The following is a 22078-nucleotide window of genomic DNA, read 5'->3' on the forward strand; positions in this document are numbered from 1 at the left end:
TCTTGAAAGAAGGGTATAAGATGAATATCAACAAAAGCAAAACGAGGATAATGGAAGGTAGTCGAATTAAGTCGGGTGATGCTGAGGGAATTAGATTAAGAAATGAGACACTTAAAGTAGACAATGAGTTTTGCTATTTGGGGAGCAAAATAACTGATGATGGTCGAAGTAGAGAGGATATAAAATGTAGACTGGCAATGGCAAGGAAAGCGTTTCTGAAGAAGAGAAATTTGTTAACATCTAGTATAGATTTAAGTGTCAGGAAGTCGATTTTGAAAGTATTTGTATTGACTGTAGCCATATATGGAAGTGAAACATGGACGATAAATAGTTTGGATAAGAAGAGAATAGAAGCTTTCCAAATGTGGTGCTACAGAAGAATGCTGAAGATTAGATGGGTAGATCACATAACTAATGAGGAAGTATTGAATAGGATTGGGGAGAATAGAAGTTTGTGGCACAACATGAGTAGAAAAAGGGATCGGTTGGTAGGAAATGTGTTGAGGCATCAAGGGATCACCAATTTAGTATTGGAGGACAGTGTGGAGGGTAAAAATCGTAGAGGGAGGCCAAGAGATGAATACACTAAGTAAATTCAGAAGGATGTGATTTGCAGTAGGTACTGGGGGATGAAGAAGCTCTCACAGGATAGAGTAGCATGGAGAGCTGCATCAAACCAGTCTCAGGACTGAAGACCACAACAACAACAACAACAACTAGGAATAGTGTGGTATTTAGAGCCCTAGACTTAAGCAGTATTAAGCAACAGTTTGAAGTGTGTTATTTAAAATTGCTAATAAATAGAAATCGGTTGTCTTATTATAAATTTACAGTGCACCTGTAGGAATCAGGGAAAAGAGTGAAGTAGTCTTGTCAAAATTGTAAAAAAAAAAACAATGATATTACTAGGTGACTTTAACCGAAATCTTTTGGCTGAAATAGTAACAGAGTAGAACTGGAGCATCTGATGAGATTGTAGGGTATAAACGTTACTGGTACCCTAAGTACAAATGAGGAAATTATATATGGTAAATCATAATAACGATTTATTGAAGATTTATACACTTTGAGTAGGTTGATAGTAACAAAACGTCACAAGACAACAAATAAAAGCGAACTGAGGGAGATAGCATTTAACACAACACTTAGCACTGCACTTAGTTGATTAGCCAATCTTATGGTTGTCACAGTAGCTTTGATTAGATTAGATTACATGTCCTTTTCGTTCCAATTGATTCATAGTGAAGACATCGTCTGCAATGTGGAACTTGTCAGAAAACAAGAATACACAAAAAATATTTACAAAATAAGAACAGATATGCTAATGAACCTTCCACAGATCTAAATGAAATTGTCCTTGTGGATGTGAAATCAGTCAAAAATAAAATAAAATCTTAAGGATATTTATTTACATCTAAAAAGATGTAAAACTTGTCACTAATTTTTAAGTGTTCAATACAATTAAGTGAATATAATAATTTGTAGACTACTGTAGCCACACGTCATCAAATAGGGAAATAGAATAAAAAATATTTTATACCATTTCTTTACAGTTATCGAATTACTGCACAAAATTTGTACAGAAGACAGGTTGTGGTCTACATTCACATTAAGTGGTATTATTAATAATATACACTCATCAATCGGATCTGCTAAGAAATTCATCAGTGGAGTAGAAGTAGTTGGCCACCACTAAGTCCTTTAAACTCTTCTCAAACTGAACTTTATTATTAGTTAAGCTTTTATCACTTATTGCTTGTTATCGAAAAGTGTATTGCTTAGTAGTGGACACCTTTCTGAACCAAAGTAAGCGACTTTAAATCTTTGTGGAACTTGTTTTTATTTCTAGTACTGATTCCATGAACTGAGCTGTTGGTTTGAGAAGAAGATATACTGTAATGACAAATTTCATTATGGAATGAATACATTGGGAAGCAGTAGTTAGTATGACCAGTTCAGTAAACAGCCATCTGCAGGACGTTCTTGAATTCACACCACAAATAATTCGTATTGCGCTTTTTTGGGCTCAGAAAACTCCATCTTGGCTTGATGAGTTACCCCAGAAAATAATACTGTATAACATTATGGGACGAAAGCAAGTGCAATATGCTAGCTCATTTATTTTTATATCACCAATGACTAATAACTTTCACTTGGCAAGAACAGACTTGTTCAGGTGCTTCAGCAGCTTTCAGTTAATTTTATCATCAAGCTGTAATCCTAAGAATATAACACTCTCATTTTTTTTCTATTTGTCATCATATGTTAAGTATACACTGGCAGGAAACCTTTTACAAGTTCTGAGCTGCATATGATGTGTTTTTTCAAGGTTTAGTGGCAGAGAATTGGCTAGGAAAATTTCATTAGCCCAACTTTCTAAGGCTATACTTGAATTGATATTTATGGCAATGTTTTTCTCATTTGCAAACAAAAGAAACTTGGTATCTGGTAGTGTTACTGATGAAAGGTCGTTGATAGACATAAGAAAAAGTGAGGGACCTAAGATGGAACCTTAGGGAAAACCACATGTTATTGGATCCCAATTGAATGATGGCTAATAGCTTAATACACATTTCTTTCCTATTGATGCCGTTTGTTTTCTGTCAGAGATATAGGATTTGAACCATTCTGCAGCATTTCTTGATACAACACAATATTCTAAATTACTTTAAAAGATATAGTGACCTACACATTTAAATGCCTTAGACAGATCACAGAATATACCAGTAGCATGAAATTTATTGTATAATGAATTAACTGCATTCTTACTGTATGTGTAGATAGCCTTCTCAGGATTGGAACCCTTTAGAAATCCGAATTGTGACTTGGATAATATATTATTTGGGGTCAGATGGTTAAGAAGACCACTATATGTCCTCTTTTGTAAAATTTTTGAAAATGTGGACAAAATGTAATTGGATAGAAGTTTAACTTTATTTCCTTATCTCCCTTCTTATACAAAGAATTAACTTTAGCATATTTCAATTGTTCAGGAAATGTTACATAAATAACTTAAAGTGTCAGTAAACTCAGAGGCACACTGTTTATTCAACAGGTACTAGGATTTTTTGATATTACGTATCTTATGGTGGACATTACTTCTGCTAGTGCTGTGAGTGTCATATTCATATTAATGTAGCTATTTGTACTGACTGATCTGAGGTATTCCATGCAGCAACTATTGAATCTTACAAACTCATATTTTCAGTAACAGTTACATGGGTATGCCCAACACAGGGCGAACATGTAAGTTTCATCTGTATGCATACGACTGCGCACCACAGGTAGCACAGTATTTGTAGTGGGCGCGGATTTCGGTAGAGGACGCTCCTCTGACGACCGCCAATGCGCATACGTTTCTGCGCCAATTTTTCCTATAAAGCCAATGCTGGGACCTTGCAGTCTCCAGTGGCGGACACTCACCTGAAGATGGCTGGACGGTTGTCAGCTGAAATGTTGTGGCAAAACGTCAATGTGATCTACCTGTAATCTCGAAACATTACTGAACTCTTATTTCTTTCACTGCTAAGACACCAGTAAGTTATCTTGGGCACATTATCAGTCAAGATGGAACAAGAAAGTATTCTCAACTTACTTCCAATGCACGTGGTCTTCCGATGTTACAAGCTACTAAACAGTTACATTTGTTTATTGGATTATGCAATTATTATCATAAGTTCATGAAGGGATTCGTTGAAATTACACAGGCATTAACTTATTATCATAAGTTCAAGAAGGGATTCATTGAAATTACACAGGCATTAACTAAGTTGCTATGAAAAGGTGTTGGTTTTATGTGATAACATAGTATCATCCCTGACTCTGAACAGGAATTCATACTTTCTTATGATACCTCCAGCAATGCTTTGGGTTGCATTTTAAGTCAGAATCTTGATGGGAAAGAACATCTGATAGCATGTGCCTGCAGACAGTTGAATAAGACTGAGACTAATTAGTAGACAACTGAAAAATAAATGTTAGCAATTATTTACAGAACCTCTTATTTTCAATGCAATTGGTTGGAAGTTCAAAGTGATGAAAGACCATGCATCTTTAAAATTATTATTAGGGCTGAAAGACGCATCAAGTCTATAAAGTAGATAGGTGTTAAAATTAAGTTAGTTTAGTTGTGAAGTAATTCATAAGTCCAGAGTCAGACATATGAATGATGGTGCCCAAAGCAGAAAGATAGCAGTTTTATAGGTAGTAAGTGGTAGCCAGGCTTTTGGATAAAGGTAAAGCAGGCTGACTTTGAGTGTCAATTTTATTTTAATACACCCTCAGTTTCAATCCCAAGAAGGCTTGCAATGCAGATCTACAAAGTTTTGGATCTCCTGTTGTAGTTTTTACAGGGTTGAGAATGGAAATATCATGTCAAGCATGAAACGATGTCTTATCAGAACATGAAGGGAAAAGAACAGCTGCTAGACCTGCAGCTAAAAGAATTTGATGGAAAATGTACCACAGTGATGCAGAGCAGTCGATAAGATATTGCATCCCCTATGCACATACAGCAGTTTGGAGCCATCAGAAATTCAGTTATGGAGACTACCAGAAGCTGGAAAACTATTTTCTATGCTAGTGTTGGATGTTTTAGGACCTTCTGATAGAATTCAAGTTGGTAATAAGTATATCCTTACCATATTAGATAATTCTTCATGATATTTAGTTATGATAGCCATCTCAGATCGGAAGGGGAGTATGGTATCACAGGCAATGGTAAACAACTGGTTACTGAAATTTGGCATACCAGCAACCATTTTTCTGCACCAGGGAATGAACTTTGTATCCAAACTAATAACTTTATCCAAAATGTCAAGCCATTACGTAAATGCACACCATTCAAATTGAGGTGTATATTTGGGTTTTGTTGTCAGTGCATATAAAGCAAAAGTTCATATTAGAACTGGCCTCTTACAGTACTAAGTAATTTATGAGCGAAAAATACCATCGACTAGTTCAACCTAAATTGGGTCCACAGGGCGAACTAGTGAAAAATTTTGGGAAGAAACTGAGAGAAATTTGACAAAGGTAAAGTGCCAACACAAAAGCTTTAGATAAGCAAGAACACACTGTTCAATAGACGAGTAAAATGCCAAAATACAGAATAGGAAAGTGATTATTACTAGTTTATCCATATACCACAAAGGGCAAAACGAAATATTTTTTTAAAAAATACTATGGACCTCACCAAGTTATCAAAGTGATTTCGCTAGTCAATGTAAAATTACGTTGCCAATTAGAGCTTCTGTAGTCCACGTAAATACAGTCAAACCGTTTAGAGATGACACCGATTCCTTCAACCATTGCGGAAAAAGGAGAACTGTCAAGGAAAAAAAAACGCACCTTGTGCACTTAGGTCTAGGAAATAGAAAAAAATTCATGTAAAAAGGACAAATGGAATTAATTACTTATGTTAGTCTTAATTTACTTTACTTGTCATGTTATGTCTTTATTTACTTGTATACGGGAGGGAGTAGATTCACCTACTTCCTTTTCTGTCAGAAATTAAGACTCTCATATGAGATATCGAGGACTCAATTGCAATAGTTAACAGATATCATACCATGAATGCTAAGATTTAAAAATGAGGTTGGTTAGATGTAGACCTCCTGTTAAAAACTGTGTTTGGAACAGCAGATGATGAGGATATCAATAATTAAAACAGTATTCAAAGCAGATGGAGAGATGCTCATGTCAAAGTGTCTGTATCAGACTTAAAAGATTATGTTACAGAAAATTTTATTATTTGACCAACAATGGTGATACAAACAAATAACTGGACATGTGAAATGCAGTTGTTCTTAGGGAAAATGAAAGCAGTGCAGTGCAAAAAGAAAAGTTTTAGCTCATCTACATCTACGTGACTACTCTGCAATTCACATTTAAGTGCTTGGCAGAGGGTTCATCGAACCACAATCATACTATCTCTCTACTATTCCACTCCCGAACAGCGAGCGGGAAAAACGAACACCTAAACCTTTCTGTTCGAGCTCTGATTTCTCTTATTTTATTTTGATGATCATTCCTACCTATGTAGGTTGGGCTCAAAAAAATATTTTCGCATTCGGAAGAGAAAGTTGGTGACTGAAATTTCGTAAAAAGGTCTCGCCGCGACGAAAAACGTCTATGCTGTAATGACTTCCATCCCAACTCGTGTATCATATCTGCCACACTCTCTCCCCTATTACGTGATAATACAAAACGAGCTGCCCTTTTTTGCACCCTTTCGATGTCCTCCGTCAATCCCACCTGGTAAGGATCCCACACCGCGCAGCAATATTCTAACAGAGGACGAACGAGTGTAGTGTAAGCTGTCTCTTTAGTGGACTTGTTGCATCTTCTAAGTGTCCTACCAATGAAACGCAACCTTTGGCTCGCCTTCCCGACAATATTATCTATGTGGTCCTTCCAACTGAAGTTGTTCGTAATTTTAACACCCAGGTACTTAGTTGAATTGACAGCCTTGAGAATTGTACTATTTATCGAGTAATCGAATTCCAACGGATTTCTTTTGGAACTCATGTGGATCATCTCACACTTTTCGTTATTTAGCGTCAACTGCCACCTGACACACCATACAGCAATCTTATCTAAATCGCTTTGTAACTGATACTGGTCTTCGGATGACTTTAATAGACGGTAAATTACAGCATCATCTGCGAACAGTCTAAGAGAACTGCTCAGATTGTCACCCAGGTCATTTATATAGATCAGGAACAGTAGAGGTCCCAGGACGCTTCCCTGGGGAACACCTGATATCACTTCAGTTTTACTCGATGATTTGCCGTCTATTACTACGAACTGCGACCTTCCTGACAGGAAATCACGAATCCAGTCGCACAACTGAGACGATACCCCATAGGTCCGCAGCTTGATTAGAAGTCGCTTATGAGGAACGGTGTCAAAAGCTTTCAGGAAATCTAGAAATACGGAATCAACTTGAGATCCCCTGTCGATAGCGGCCATTACTTCGTGCGAATAGAGAGCTAGCTGCGTTGCACAAGAGCGATGTTTTCTGAAGCCATGCTGATTACGTGTCAATAGATCGTTCCCTTCGAGGTGATTCATAATGTTTGAATACAGTATATGCTCCAAAACCCTACTGCAAACCGACGTCAATGATATAGGTCTGTAGTTAAATGGATTACTCCTACTACCCTTCTTGAACACTGGTGCGACCTGCGCAATTTTCCAATCTGTAGGTACAGATCTATCGGTGAGCGAGCGGTTGTATATGAGTTCTAAGTAGGGAGCTATAGTATCAGCGTAATCTGAAAGGAACCTAATCGGTATACAATCTAGACCTGAAGACTTGCTCATATCAAGCGATTTGAGTTGCTTCGCAACCCCTAAGGTATCTACTTCTAAGAAACTCATGCTAGCAGATGTTCGTGTTTCAAATTCTGGAATATTCCATTCGTCTTCCCTGGTGAAGGAATTTCGGAAAACTGTGTTCAATAACTCCGCTTTAGCGGCACAGTCGTCGATAACAGTACCATCGGCACTGCGCAGCGAAGGTATTGACTGTGTCTTGCCGCTTGTGTACTTTACATACGACCAGGATTTCTTCGGATTTTCTACCAAATTTCGAGACAATGTTTCGTTGTGGAACCTATTAAAGGCATCTCGCATAGAAGTACGTGCCGAATTTCGGGCGTCTGTAAATTTTAGCCCATCTTCGGGATTTTGCGTTCTTCTGAACTTCGCATGCTTTTTCCGTTGCCTCTGCAAAAGCGTTCGGACCTTTTTTTGTGTACCACGGGGGATCCGTTCCATCTCTTACCAATTTATGAGGTACGAATATCTCAATTGCTGTTGCTACTATATCTTTGAATTTGAGCCACATCTCGTCTACATTCGCATAGTCAGTTCGGAAGGAATGGAAATTGTCTTTTAGGAAGGCTTCTAGTGGCACTTTATCCGCTTTTTTAAATAAAATTATTTTGCGTTTGTTTCTGATGGATTTGGAAGAAATGGTAATGAGCCTAGCTACAATGACCTTGTGATCACTAATCCCTGTATCAGTCATGATGCTCTCTATCAGCTCTGGATTGTTTGTGGCTAAGAGGTCAAGTGTGTTTTCGCAACCATTTACAATTCGCGTGGGTTCGTGGACTAACTGCTCAAAATAAGTTTCGGAGAAAGCATTTAGGACAATCTCGGAAGACGTTTTCTGCCTACCACCGATTTTGAACAAGTATTTTTGCCAACATACCGAGGGTAGGTTGAAGTCCCCACCAACTATAACCGTATGAGTGGGGTATTTATTTGTTACGAGACTCAAACTTTCTCTCAACTGTTCCGCAACTGTATCATCGGAGTCTGGGGGTCGGTAGAAGGAGCCAATTATTAACTTAATTCGGCTGTTAAGTATAACCTCCACCCATACCAATTCGCACGGAGTATGTAATTCGACTTCACTACAAGATAAACCACTACTGACAGACACAAACACTCCACCACCAATTCTGCCTAATCTATCTTTCCTGAACACCGTCTGAGACTTCGTAAAAATTTCTGCAGAAATTATTTCAGGCTTTAGCCAGCTTTCTGTACCTATAAGGATATCAGCTTCTGTGCTTTCTATTAGCGCTTGAAGCTCAGGGACTTTTCCAGCGCAACTACAACAGTTTACAACTATAATTCCGACTGTTCCTTGATCCAAGCACGTCCTGTAATTGCCAAGCACCCTTTGACATTGCAGCCCATCCCGCACTTTCCCGAGGCCTTCTAACCTAAAAAACCGCCCAGTCCACACCACACAGCCTCCGCTACCCGTGTAGCCGCCAGCTGAGTGTAGTGAACTCCTGACCTATTCAGCGGAACCCGAAACCCCACCACCCTATGGCGCAAGTCAAGGAATCTGCAGCCAATACGGTCGCAAAACCGTCTGAGCCTCTGATTCAGACCCTCCAGCCGGCTCTGCACCAAAGGTCCGCAGTCGGTTCTGTCAACGATGCTGCAGATGGTGAGCTCTGCCTTCATCTCGTAAGCAAGACCGGCAGCCTTCACCAAATCAGATAGCCGCTGGAATCCAGAGAGAATTTCCTCAGATCCAAAGCGACACACGTCATTAGTGCCGAGATGTGCCACCACCTGCATCTGGCTGCACCCTGTGCTCTTCATGGTATCCGGAAGGACCCTTTCCACATCAGGAATGACTCCTCCCGGAATGCACACGGAGTGCACACTGGATTTCTTCCCCTCCTTAGCCGCCGTATCCCTAAGGGGCCCCATTACGCGCCTAACATTGGAGCTCCCAACTACCAGTAAGCCCACCCTCTGCGATTGCCCTGACCTTGAAGGCTGAGAATGATCCTCTGAAACAGGGCAGGCAGCTGCATCTGGCTCAGCCAGAGACATTGCCTGAAACCGGTTTGTCAGACGCACCGGGGAGGCTTTCTGATCAGCCTCCGGGGACGCCTTTCGCTGCGTGCCACGCCTTGGAACGACCTCCCAATCAACCACAGGCGAGGGCTCAGCCCCACTGCGGGGAGCAACCGGGGCAACCACAGCGGCAGACCGATCTGGGGACAGATGGGACGAGGTTGACATCCCCGTGATACCCAAGTCCGGCTCCTCACAGTGGTCCCCATTGGCAACAGCCTCAAGCTGCGCGACCGAAGTCAGCGCCGATTGCAGTTGTGAGCGAAGGGATGCCAAGTCAGCCCTCATCCGAACACAGCAATCGCAGTCCCTGTCCATTCTAATCGATGTTTAACAACAGTTACCGAAACACGAGTCCGTGCCTAGATAACGCAAGCAAAACACGCAAATAATGTATCAACTAACCTGTACAAATGCCTAACGACTGCGCTACAATCTGCTGAATTTACGATTTCAGTAACTACAACTCGAAATTGCACCTCCTATACGAAACTCACACGCAATTTAAATAAGAATCTACGAAGTAAACACTAAAGCGCGGTGCTACAACTGTCAAATACTATAATACGCCCGAAATATATGAATTAAACAATGCAAGTACTCAAAAACACGCAAAGAAATTAATTAAACTATCTAACAAATAAGTAAGCTAGGGTTATACGACTTGCTGCTGCAGCTGCTTATCTAACGGCGGCAGGGAGCACAATGGCTGTGACCAACCGACACTGGCTGTTCAAAACAAAAACAGAAGACAGACGACTACGCGAATTTACACTATTCAGGTACTAAGGCGCGATGCTACAACCCTCAAAAACTATAATACGCCCGAAATATATGAATTAAACAATGCAAGTACCCAAAAACACGCAAAGAAATTAATTAAACTATCTAACAAACAAGTAAGCTAGGGTTATACGACTTGCTGCTGCAGCTGCTTATCCAACGGCGGCAGGGAGCACCTCAGCCAACATTTCAGAAAATTAAAGATAAGAGGATTTACTTTATATTTACACCTGAAACAGTAATTATCTGAGTATCAATTGCTAGGTAAACCAAATAGAGTTAAATGGAATAAGGAAACTAGAATTGCAGGGCAATGAGCTGTTAATTAATAGAACTTGATGTGAAATAGCAGAAAGACAATTTCACCTTCCAGCTACCACCACAGGCACAGCAGTGATTAATGTGTCTCGACCATTGTTGTATCGGTGGAAGAACCACTACACGTATTACCTAAACGAGACATAACATTTGATAATGATACCTTAGGTTCTACTACACTACAAGTCCTTGACGAATTATTAACTTCAGAGAAAAGGACAAATTTCAGTCAGTCAAATAATGCAACATGTTTTACAGCATCATGAGAATGGTAGGCAAAACACAGTCACTTCCGGTGTGTTAACAACAAGCATAATCCTGGTTCTAGTGTTCATCTGTGAAATTTATATTTGTATAAAGTGTAAGATATGTCATTAAAATGAACCTACTATCCAACAGCAACCTGTTGCATGGATACGACCTAGTAATAGTTAATGCAAGTAGAAAGTGAAAATAGTGCATGCAACCAGGACAGAATGACAAAGTAGATTAATTAAGCTAACTAATATTCAAGACTAAGGTTTGGAAGCAACTCAGAAAACAGTTATACAGTGACTTCCCTTTTAAATACAGAGCAAGTGCAGACTAGTAGTAAGTGGAAGAACGGGATACTTTGAAACGAATTTTTGAAGAGGAGAGATCTGTTGTGGTGCAGATTAGTAAGGGGTAGAAATTCGAAAGGAATTGTTAAAGCTCATTCACATAGCCACAGGAAAACTCAACTCATGATAGAGACAGAGACAGAACCAGGAAGAGAGCCAGTACGTCGCAAGTGGCTCAGATCATCGACACATCAAGATACCACCTGTCAACCGAGGATACACATTCAGCAGAAAGGAGATTGCGACTGAAAACCAAAGGAAGCAGGACAAGTATATATGTTAACCCTCTTTAAAAAGAGCACATAGTGAGGAACTGACACAGCAGTTAGCTGCCTGTTAATTGAATACAGAAGAATAAGGAGCACACATGCAGTCATTAAGAACCAAGCCTTGCATCATAGCCTCACACCAACTCCCTTTAAATACTCCAGCTCCTATCATGAGTTGATCAATGGGACTGATGGCATATAGCACTCGATTCCATGATTACAATACTGAAGTGAATCTATGTCCTAGACCCTCGAGCACTGTCTATGAAATAGCTGAAGATTTGCTCGAAATACAGGCTTCACCTGACGAACTTCATGCTACTCGCTACCTCCATCTACTGGTGGAAGAGGTGGCTGTCTTTAAACTGTACCTATCATAGGATATTGCCACCACTGAACTTCGAAGCAGAAGCCAGCGACAGGTTCTGTTGGGATGAGTGTTCCTGTTCAACACTCAGGCGCCTCCAGGCGCTTAAACCTATCAGGGTTAGAGAAGAGATCAATTGACTACAGACACCAGGTACATTGCAGATGGATCATCAAGAGCTACTGTAGAATTTGAATTGGGGCCGAGGACACTCCAGTAGCCAGCCTGAGACAACTTCACACTGGGCAATGGCCATGCCTGCTCACTGGCAACTGCTGATATTTTCTCTTGGGTGTGCAGTCCTTGAGCTGATTCGATGGTTGTCAGCTAGAATCCAACACACAGCTGGTGCAAAAAAGTGAGGACCTGTAAATATTGTGAATAAATGCTTGAACTCTAATAATGGTTTGGTAGTGTTGCTGATACTTCATAGGTCCCCAGCAGCTATCCTGACTTCATCTAGAGATGTCTTTACACGGCCCTCTGTACTATGATTTCAGATGGTGGAAGTGAGCACGTGATGACATAAACAAAAATAAGAAAATTGCGCGAGTTACACAATACGATCTGGCGGCAAACCCAAGAAGCGTATTTGCAACAGATCCGTCAGGAAAGCATAAAAAATCACAAAAATAAGATTTTTTTTGGAAAAAGTAGCCAATGATGGAAACCTAACCAGCTATGTGCACATAAAACAAATGCAGAGGAAACATTATAATCTAAAGGTACGAAAAGAAGTGAATCAAAATGTTACTGTTGGTCCTCGGGGATGAGTGTTTAAAATACCTGTTTGGCAGACTTGCACTTGTGATTTTTCTACTGTATAAACTAGGATATTCTATCAACAAAAAATTACTGGATAACTGTTACTATACATTATTTCCGTTGCAGCTGTTGTATGGGGTGCTGTTATGGGGAAATTCACTGGACACAACTAAAACTTCAGATGGCATAAAATCATATGTGTTCAAGGATTGGGTCCTAGAGAATCCTGTAAGAAACATTTCAGTCAATCCAACAGATTGACAGTCCCACGTCTTTATATGTAGAACCACTTAATATATGTCAAAGAAAATATACAGCAATTCATTCTGAGAATGGATGTTCATAAGTACAATACCAGAAACAACTGCATGCTAGACATACCATAATCAAGATGATCACCGATACATTTAACATATGAACATCTAAGGAGTTTGAAGATATGTAATAAACTACCAAAATCAGCAAAAGTCCTCACTGTAAGTAAATTTAAGATGGTATTAGATGTATGGTTTAAAACTGTGGCACATTATTCAGTGGGAGAATGTCTTCTAGATAACTTCAAGGACTTGTATAATGATGAAAAAACCCTTACTATTAGTAAATAAGAGTATTATACCTGTGTTCTTATTCAAATCACAATTGTAATCACTATATACTACTTCAGTCATGTAACATATAGATATTCCATTTATTGTGAGAAACTAGAAAGTATGAACACTTGTGTAATTAAAATGCAGACATATAATGGAAGAGGTGGTGATTTATTCATATATTGATTGCATAGATACATAATGGGATACTCTAGAATGTAACTTATGTATTGAGAATCATCAATTTGTATGTACCTTAAAACTATATGTTATTTAACTATACACTACAATTACCTACATAGCTTGAATTGACAACTACAGTAGCATAGTAAAAATGCTAAAAGTCTTATAGATAAACATCTAATCATCAAGAAAGTAAATATCAAGCTCTGACTGCAGAAACTAGAAACAGTTTGGCTACTAACTGTATTGATGTTTGGCTTGCTGAAGTGCTGCATCAAAATATGACTTCACACAAGGAACAGCATTCAACATTTAAACTACTATGGAAATATGGGGTTTCTGTCCAAATACGAGATATTTCAGTTGTCTATGCAGAAGGTATTGGAACAGTCAAGTTAAATGCACTAGTATATGGTGTATTGGAATTTTGTGCACTGGAGGACACATTATATGTACATGGTTTGAAGAAAAATCTTGTTTTAGTGGGAGCAGCTGCCAGTAAAGGTTTAAAAATAATATGCAACAGTAACAACAACAACAAGTCCGAGGAACATATTGAGAGGCCAGTGACAATTGATATAAAAGCTGAAAATCACTGTTAGGGAATATTGTTTCTGTGGTAAATACTGAATAAGCAAATTGTGCATTGTCTGACTTAGATCTGCTATGGCACAAGAGGTTGGGATGTGTGAATTTGGAGAATCTGAATCTGAAGTTTGATTCTAAATTTAAAATCAAACACTTAAAAGCAAAATGTTTTGTGATTTATGTCAGTATGGTAAGCTGTGCAAGGAGGGATGCAGATAGAATTTGCCAACTTGTGTCTGTATTCCTGCACATTTTTTCATCCTGATGTTTGTGGAAACATGCCACTCCCATCATTAGATGGAGCCAACTATTTTGTTCTATTTGAAGATGAGTGTACTTCAAGGAGACTTGTATATTTTATTAAGAACAAAAGTGATATTACTTATGTATTCTCGGAATTTCAACTGTTGGTGGAAAGGCAGAAAGGGAATAGGTTTAAAGTTATCAGAATTGACAATGGGACAGAGTTTTAATGATGAACTTCATAATCATTTCAAGAAGACTGGCATCATGCATGAAAACAGTTCACCATATACACCACAGCAAAGTGGCAAAGCTGAATGTCGCATCAAATCAGTAACAGAAAGTGCTTGCACAATGTTTCTCGAGTATGGCTTTCCAAATTCATTTTGAGCAGAAGCTGTCAACGAGGCAATCTGCACAGTAAACCATTGTTCATGGAAGTCTGTGTGCAAAAAGATACTTTGTTAGAAATAATTTGGGAACAAAACATCATTAAAATATTTGAGAAGGTCTGAAGCCAAATGTTTCCTGCAAATTCCCAAACAGTTTAGATCCTAATTGTGCAGGTGTGTATAATGGATGGTTGTATAGAGTACTGCTACGTTTGTGTTACATGATAATGGAGTGAGAGGGTGAGACATGGTGCTAGTACATGGCCAACTCCTCTTTTATAGCATGAAGGAAACTGCCGAGTATAAGATCCCAGTATGATGGACAAATTATCGTCAACTGTGTCAAAGGCCCTTACTTCATGAGGCACTTTTGAGAGGTTTGGACTTAATTCAGGGTATTGGCGCAAGGACCGGTTATCATAAACTCTGCAGCACTACTATCCTTCTCGTGCCATCCAAATATTGGCAGTGAAAATTTATCCACCTCCATGATTCAAATTGGCTTACCTCCGAGTCGAGAGCCACTTTCTTTTGCAAATGAGAGCCCAGTCGGCAAACGACATGCTTCCGCCATCCCTCCCGTCTACCAAGAGTAACATAACAGCAGCAGAGAGGGCTGCTTTATGTTCACTTAGTTACTTTCATGTTCCATGGGTCATTTTACACTATAAATCTTCATGACGTAGAACGAGACGTTTTACATTAATTTGTACATCTATTTGTACTCTTAATATAACCATATTATTATTATTATTATTCCCCATAATGAAAACAAGATATACAGATTGACTTAGCAATTCCTATGCGCCACCTTGATCCAGATATTATTATTTTACCTGCTCACAAGGCCAGTCCTACAGCTGATCGGGACAAGCAGGATAATGCACAAAAATTCTGTATTTACTATCTGATCCAGCGTACTGCAGGATCTGTGCTGATCCCACAAAAAGTGTCGAGAGAAAGACTGACACTCTCCTGAAGAAAAGTTCTGTGTCGCAGGAGACTATCCAGAGTCTTAATACTTATTGTGCTGCTACCCCTAGATTGCATGAACCTCCAATGCACTACAAAGAAGAGATCTCTCTTCTCTGATTGTGAGTAACATTGGTGCTCCGACGTACAATGTTGCAATACACCTTGATACTCTGTTGAGCCCACTAATAGGCCATTGTGAGCATCACATTAAGAACTCAGCGGATTTCTTAAGTCGATTAGAGGGAATGCGATTGAATGACACTGATATTCTAGTAAGTTTTCACGTTGTCTTTCTCTTCACTCGTATACCTGTCTGATTCGTTACAGTTAATAGAAGTTTGTTGTTGAATTAACGAACCTGCTTCGACATGTGTTGGTACATGTGGAAAAGGGTTGGCTGCCCTCCCTTCATTGGTGTGTTGGTCAGCAGTGGAAGTTTATAGTACGCTGTGACATGCGTATAGGAAGCCCATGCACACTGACTTTTATCTACTGGCTGATAGTTGTCACCATCCAGCTCAGTCTGAAGGGGTACTTCGTATTTTGGTTCACAGGGATCATGTAATTCCACATCCTGCCACTTTGTCAGCTGAGTTACCAGTACTGAGGTCATCCTTCGCCAGATCAGACGGATCAGACGTGTTGCGCTATCAACCAACCGTCCACCAAGTATGTGTTGATAATACCGAGTTGGTCTGCGGCCTCTCTGACTTAACGCAGGGAGCATTTCCAACAAGATTGATTGTGTTATGCGGGAATATGATGTGAAATGTGTTTCCGATCTCCATCTAAGACTACGGTCCTTTTAGGTTCCTTTAAGGATGATCTTTGTTTGTGTAAGACGACAGTCTGTCGTACTCCTTGCAGTTGTGGCATATCATATGTTGGCCAGACTATCTGGACCGTGGAGGATCAGTGTACTGAGCATATGAGTCACACATGTTTACAACAGCCGAGCAATTAGACTATTGCAGAACGTTGTCTAGGCACCGCTCATCCTCTGGAATATAATAACACGGAGATATTGACATGCTCTTTCAGCTATTGGGCAGCGTTAAGGAAGCAGATGAAACTAAATTAGCAAGTAACCTTGTAAATAGAGATAGAGATTTTTCTTAAATTCGGCGTCGAATCCTGCTCTTTCCTTCGTCAAAAAACTGAGGGACAGAGTTAATGCTATCTCAGCCATTGTTTAGTAGTTTTCTCTATCGATAAAATCTGGCAATGGTCGTCTTTGATTGTGTTGTGACGCTAACGTTTACAGTGTGTGTATAACCATTCTCTATAGTATTGTATTGTATTCTATGTTAACCGGGGGCCTAGAAATGATGGAGCGGCTGCGTCCCCGCTGCAGCTGCAGTGGTTCACAATCCTATGATGACTACCTCTGTCCACTTCACCCCTCTGCCACCCCACACCGAACCACTCTTTCACGGTTATTGTGCGGTTTGGCCCCCGTTGGACCCCCTCAGGGAATGTCTCACACCAGACTAGTAGTCTAACCCCTATGTTTGCTTGGTAGAGTAATGGTGGTGTACGCGTACGTGGAGAACTTGTTTGTGCAGCAATCGCCGACATAGTGTAGCTGAGGCGGAGTAAGGAGAATCCACCCGCATTCACCGAGGCAGATGGAAAACCGCCTAAAAATCATCGACAGACTGGCCGGCTCACCGGACCTCGACACAAGTCCCCCAGGAGGATTCGTGCCTGGGTCTAGGCGCCCCTTCCCAACCTGGAAAGCAGTGTGTTAGACCGCATGGCTAACCAGGCGGGCACCTTTCCGTAACTGCTCTGCAATCCGAGGTTTTAAATTCCCTTTCACATTTCTTACTTGCTGCAGTTTTGCCTAGAAAATGACGGGGTGGTCACGTGCAGAAACATCGGTGGGTGTCGACGACGTCAGGTGGCTGCTTCTTGTAAGTTATTTCAACTGTTTCAGTATTTTGAAACCATGACTTATTAAACTGGGAATTAAGTAATATTCATCCCTGTGATCACCTGCTTTCTTTGGAGTTGGGTTTATTACATTCTTCCTGAAGTGTGAGGGTGTGTGGTCTATCTCATACATCTTACACAGCAGGTGAAATAGTTCTGTCATGCCTAAATCTTCCAAGAACCTCAATAATTCTGAGGGAATGTCGTCTACTCTAGGCCGCTTATTTCGACTTAGATCTTTCAGTGCGTTGTCAAATTCTTCACGCAGTGTCATATCTTGCGTCTCATCTTCATTTACTTACTCTTCCCTTTCTACAGTATTGTCTTCAAGTTCATTTCCGTTGTGGAGCATATATTGCTTCCACTTTTCAGATTCCCCATCTTTGATTGGTATCGCCTTGGCAACTCAGCTCTCTTTTCTCTGGCGATCTCTTTGATTTTCCTGTAGGCAACATCAGCTTTTCCCCTAGTTAAATATGCTTCTGAAGCCTTGCATTTGTCCTCTAGCCATTCCAGTTTAGCCGTTTTGCACTTTTTGCCAGTAACATTTTTTAGATGTTTGTTTTTGCATTCGCCAGCTTCATTTTTTGCATTTTTATATTTCTCCTTTAGTCAGTTAAATTCAACGTTTCCCCTGTTACTCAAGAGTTTCTATTAGGCCTTCCGCTTTACCTATTTCATCAGCTAGTGCCTTCACTATTTCATCCCTCAAAGCTACCCATTCGTCTTCTGCTGTATCCTCTTCCCCTGTTTCAGTCAAATATTGCCTAATGCTCCCACAGCAACTCTCGACAAACTCTGGTTTTTTCAATTTAACTAGGTGCCATCTCTTTACTTTCATACCTGCTTGAAATTTCTTAGGTTTTTACTTACAGTTCATAACCAGTAAATTACTCTCAAAATCCACATTGTTCCTGGAAATGACCTCCAGTTTAAATCTGGTTTGTAAACAGCTGCCTTACCTGTATATAATCAGTCTGAAACCTTCCAGTGTCTCCATGTTTCTTCCACATATACAACCTTCTTACATGATTTTAAACCAAGTGTTAGTGGTGGTTAAATTATGCTTTGTCCAAACCTTTAGCAGGTGGGTTCCTCTTTCACTCGTTTCCTCTAGCCTACAATATCCTGTCTATTTTTCCTTCTCTTCCTTTTCTTACTGAATTTCGATCATCCATCGCAATTAAATTTTATTCTCCCTTAACTGTCTGAATAATTTCTTTTATCTCATCATACATTCCTTTATTATCTGCACCAACTGCGGAAATAATTGGCTTATAAACTTGCACTAATGTGGTGGGTGTTAGCTTCATGTCTGTCTTCTCTTCACTAACCTATTCGTAGTAGCTTTCGTGAATTTCTGTTTTATTAGTACTGAACCAACCAAAGAGGAAACCAATAAAAGTGCCTATGAAAATACATGTAAGTGTTTCACAGTCAGGACGCAAAGATCAGGAGCTTCCTTTTTGACCTTTTACTGTTGGACAAAGAATAGTCATGCAGATAGAATTCAATGCATGCCATAAAAGAATAGAAAAAACTGAAAAATCATAGAACGCAAATGCGTGTGGAGTTGTAACTACGTTCTTCAATTACAAAATTTACGTTAGGTTGCTTGGTAAGTCGCTAAGACAAATCTAGAACCGAGCGAGTTGGTTTAGTGGTTAGCACACATGACTCGCATTCGGGAGGACGACTGTTCAAACCCGCGTCCGGCCATCCTGATTTAGGTTTTCCGCAATTTCCCTAAATCGCTTCAGGCAAATGCTGGGATGGTTCCTTTGAAAGGGCACGGCTGACTTCCTTCCCCAACCTTCCCTAATCCGAAGGGACCGATGACCTCACTGTTTGGTCCCCTGCCCCCAACCAACAAACCAACCAGCCAACAAAACTAGGTAACAGCAACAGACCAACTTGACCTACTTAGTATCACATCTCATAGGACTTTTCTTTCTAATTATATTACCGTATATGTTACTATTGGAATTAATAGAGCATGATGAAACAAAGCAAAGGCAACTTAACTGGTATCAATTCGAAGATAATGAACCACCTGTATGTAAGGGGCCGTCAAAAAGTTTATGTTCGAAGGCCGTACAGTCCAGAAGCGGTAAGCCAATTAGGCAAAACCGCCGTGATGATTGAGGCAGTCATGCCATTTGTGCACCAGATACCGGTTTGGTAAAACGCTGTGTCCTGCTGTACGAAGAAGTTTGTAACTAACTGCTGCACATCCTCGTCCGACAGGAATAGTCTAACGTTGACGGCTATTTTTAATGGACTGAAGGCGTAGTGACCGCCTTGTACGGAAATTAAATGTGGAAAATAAGCAGATCAGGCAAGAAGAGACTAGAAGTTTTTGAAAGGGAGTGCTAAAAAAGAATACTGAAGATCAGATGAGTTGTCCTTCAACTATAATGTTCCTTCCTAAGAAGACTATCCACCACTAGACAATCAACACAAACCGGACGTCAAAAAATGGTTCAAATGGCTCTAAGCACTATGGGACTTAACATCTGAGGTCATCAGGCCCCTAGACTTAGAACTACTAAAACCTAACTAACCTAAGGCCAGCACACACATCCATGCCCGAGGCAGGATTCGAACCTGCGACCGTAGCAGCAGCGCGGTTCCGGAATAAAGCGCCTAGAACCGCTCGGCCACATCGGCCGACTGTAAATAGCAGCGTCAAATAGATGTTATAATTGTGAACTCTGAGCTTTTTCCGATATAAACTGGTCAAATACTCTCAAACGCTAAAGAAATTATTATAGGCTTGCTTATTCAAATACAGAGATATGTAAACAAACAGTATACTCCACTGCCGTCGGCAACGCCTATATAAGACAACAAGTGTCTGGCGCAGTTGTTAGATCGGTTGCTGCTGCTACAATGACAGGTTCTCAAGATTTATGTGAGTAGGAACATGGTATTATAATCGGCGCACGAGCGATGGGACACAGCAAAAAAATCTGTGTGAAATCTTATGGGACTTAACTGCTAAGGTCATCAGTCCTTAAGCTTACACACTACTTAACCTAAATTATACTAAGGAGAAACACACACACCAATGCCCGAGGGAGGACTCGAACCTCCGCCGGGACCAGCCGCACAGTCCATGACTGGAGCGCCTTAGACCGCTTTTTTTTTTTTTTTTTTTTTTAAAAAATCTCATTTTGTTCGCTTTCGTTCGTTGTACCTGCTCGGGGCGGACGTCGCAAGACACCATTTTCAGTTCGTTGATCCATTAACTCAGGTTTTTTTTAATTTTTTTCTATTTTATTTATTACAGTGGGCAGCTCACTCGCTGACCGAACACGCTGAGTTACCGTGCCGGCATACCGCTCGGCTACTCCCGCGCGGGACACAGCATCTCCGAGGTATTGATGAAGTCGGTATTTTCCCGTGCGACCATTTCTACGGGTGTACCTTGAATATCAGGAGTCCGGTAAAATGTCATATCTCTGACATCGCTGCGACCGGAAAAAGGTCTGCAAGAACGGGACCAACGACGACTGAAGAGAATCGTTCAACGTGACAGAAGTGCAACCCTTCCGCAAATTGTTACAGGTTTCAATACTGGGCCATCAACAAGTGTCAGCGTGCGAACCATTCAACGAAAGGTAATCGATATGGGCTTTCAGAGCCAAAGGCTGACTCGTGTACCCTTGATGACTGTACAACACAAAGCCTTACACCTCAACTGGGCCGTTCAACACCGACATTGGGCTGTTGATGACTGGAAACATGTTGCCTGGTCGGACGTGTACGGGTATGGAGACAACCGCATGAATCCATGGAACCTGCAAGTCGGCAGGGGATTGTTAAAGCTGGTGGAGGCTCTGTAATTGTGTAGGGCGTTTGCAGTTGGAGTGATATAGGACCCCTTATAATTCTAGATACGACACTGACACGTGACACGTACGTAAGCATCCTGACTGAACACCTGCATCCATTCATGTCCATTGTGCATTCCGACTGATTTGGACCGTTGCGCCGGCCGTTGTGACCGAGCAGTTCTAGGCGCGTCAATCTGGAAACGCGGGACCGCTACGGTCGCAGGTTCGAATCCTGCCTCGGATACGGATGTGTATGTTGTCCTTAGGTTAGTTAGGTTTAAGTAGTTCTAAGTTCTAGGGGATTGACTACCTCAGAAGTTAAGTCCCATAGTGCTCAGAGCCATTTGAACCATTTTTTTTCTTTTTGGACCGTTGCACGTTGCAGGAGGACAATGCGACACCCCACACGTCTAGAATTGCTACAGAGCGGCTCCAGGAACACTCTTCTGAGTTTAAACACTTCCTCTAGCCATCATACTCCCCCGACATGAACATTATTGACCATATCTGGGATGCCTTGCAACGTGCTGTTTAGAGGAGATCTCCACCCGTCGTACTAAGCAGCCCTGCAGGATTCATAGTGTCAGTTCCCTGCAGCACTACTTCAGACATTAGTCGAGTCCATGGCACATCGTATTGCGGCGCTTATGCGTGTTCGCAGGGGCCTACACGATATTAGGCAGGTGTTACAGTTTCTTTGGCTCTTCAGTGTAGATGGGAAAGTTTGAAAATATAATGTGGATGGACAGACAGAGAATTTAATCTCCATAATTCTTAATGAAAGTCCCTTTTTTCTTAATCACTGCAGCAACCCGCTTGTTGGTATTTTGACAAATAGC

General features: G+C 40.7%; 1 protein-coding gene across 1 annotated transcript in view; it reads left to right on the plus strand.

Annotated features, from left to right (window-relative positions):
• LOC126267758 (sel1-repeat-containing protein YbeT-like) overlaps positions 1 to 22078 on the plus strand; it is a 259839-nt gene that overhangs the window by 21151 nt on the left and 216610 nt on the right. The gene's annotated exons all lie outside the window — the stretch shown is intronic.

This window comes from Schistocerca gregaria, chromosome 4, assembly GCF_023897955.1.
Source record: "Schistocerca gregaria isolate iqSchGreg1 chromosome 4, iqSchGreg1.2, whole genome shotgun sequence".
NCBI lineage: Eukaryota > Metazoa > Arthropoda > Insecta > Orthoptera > Acrididae > Schistocerca > Schistocerca gregaria.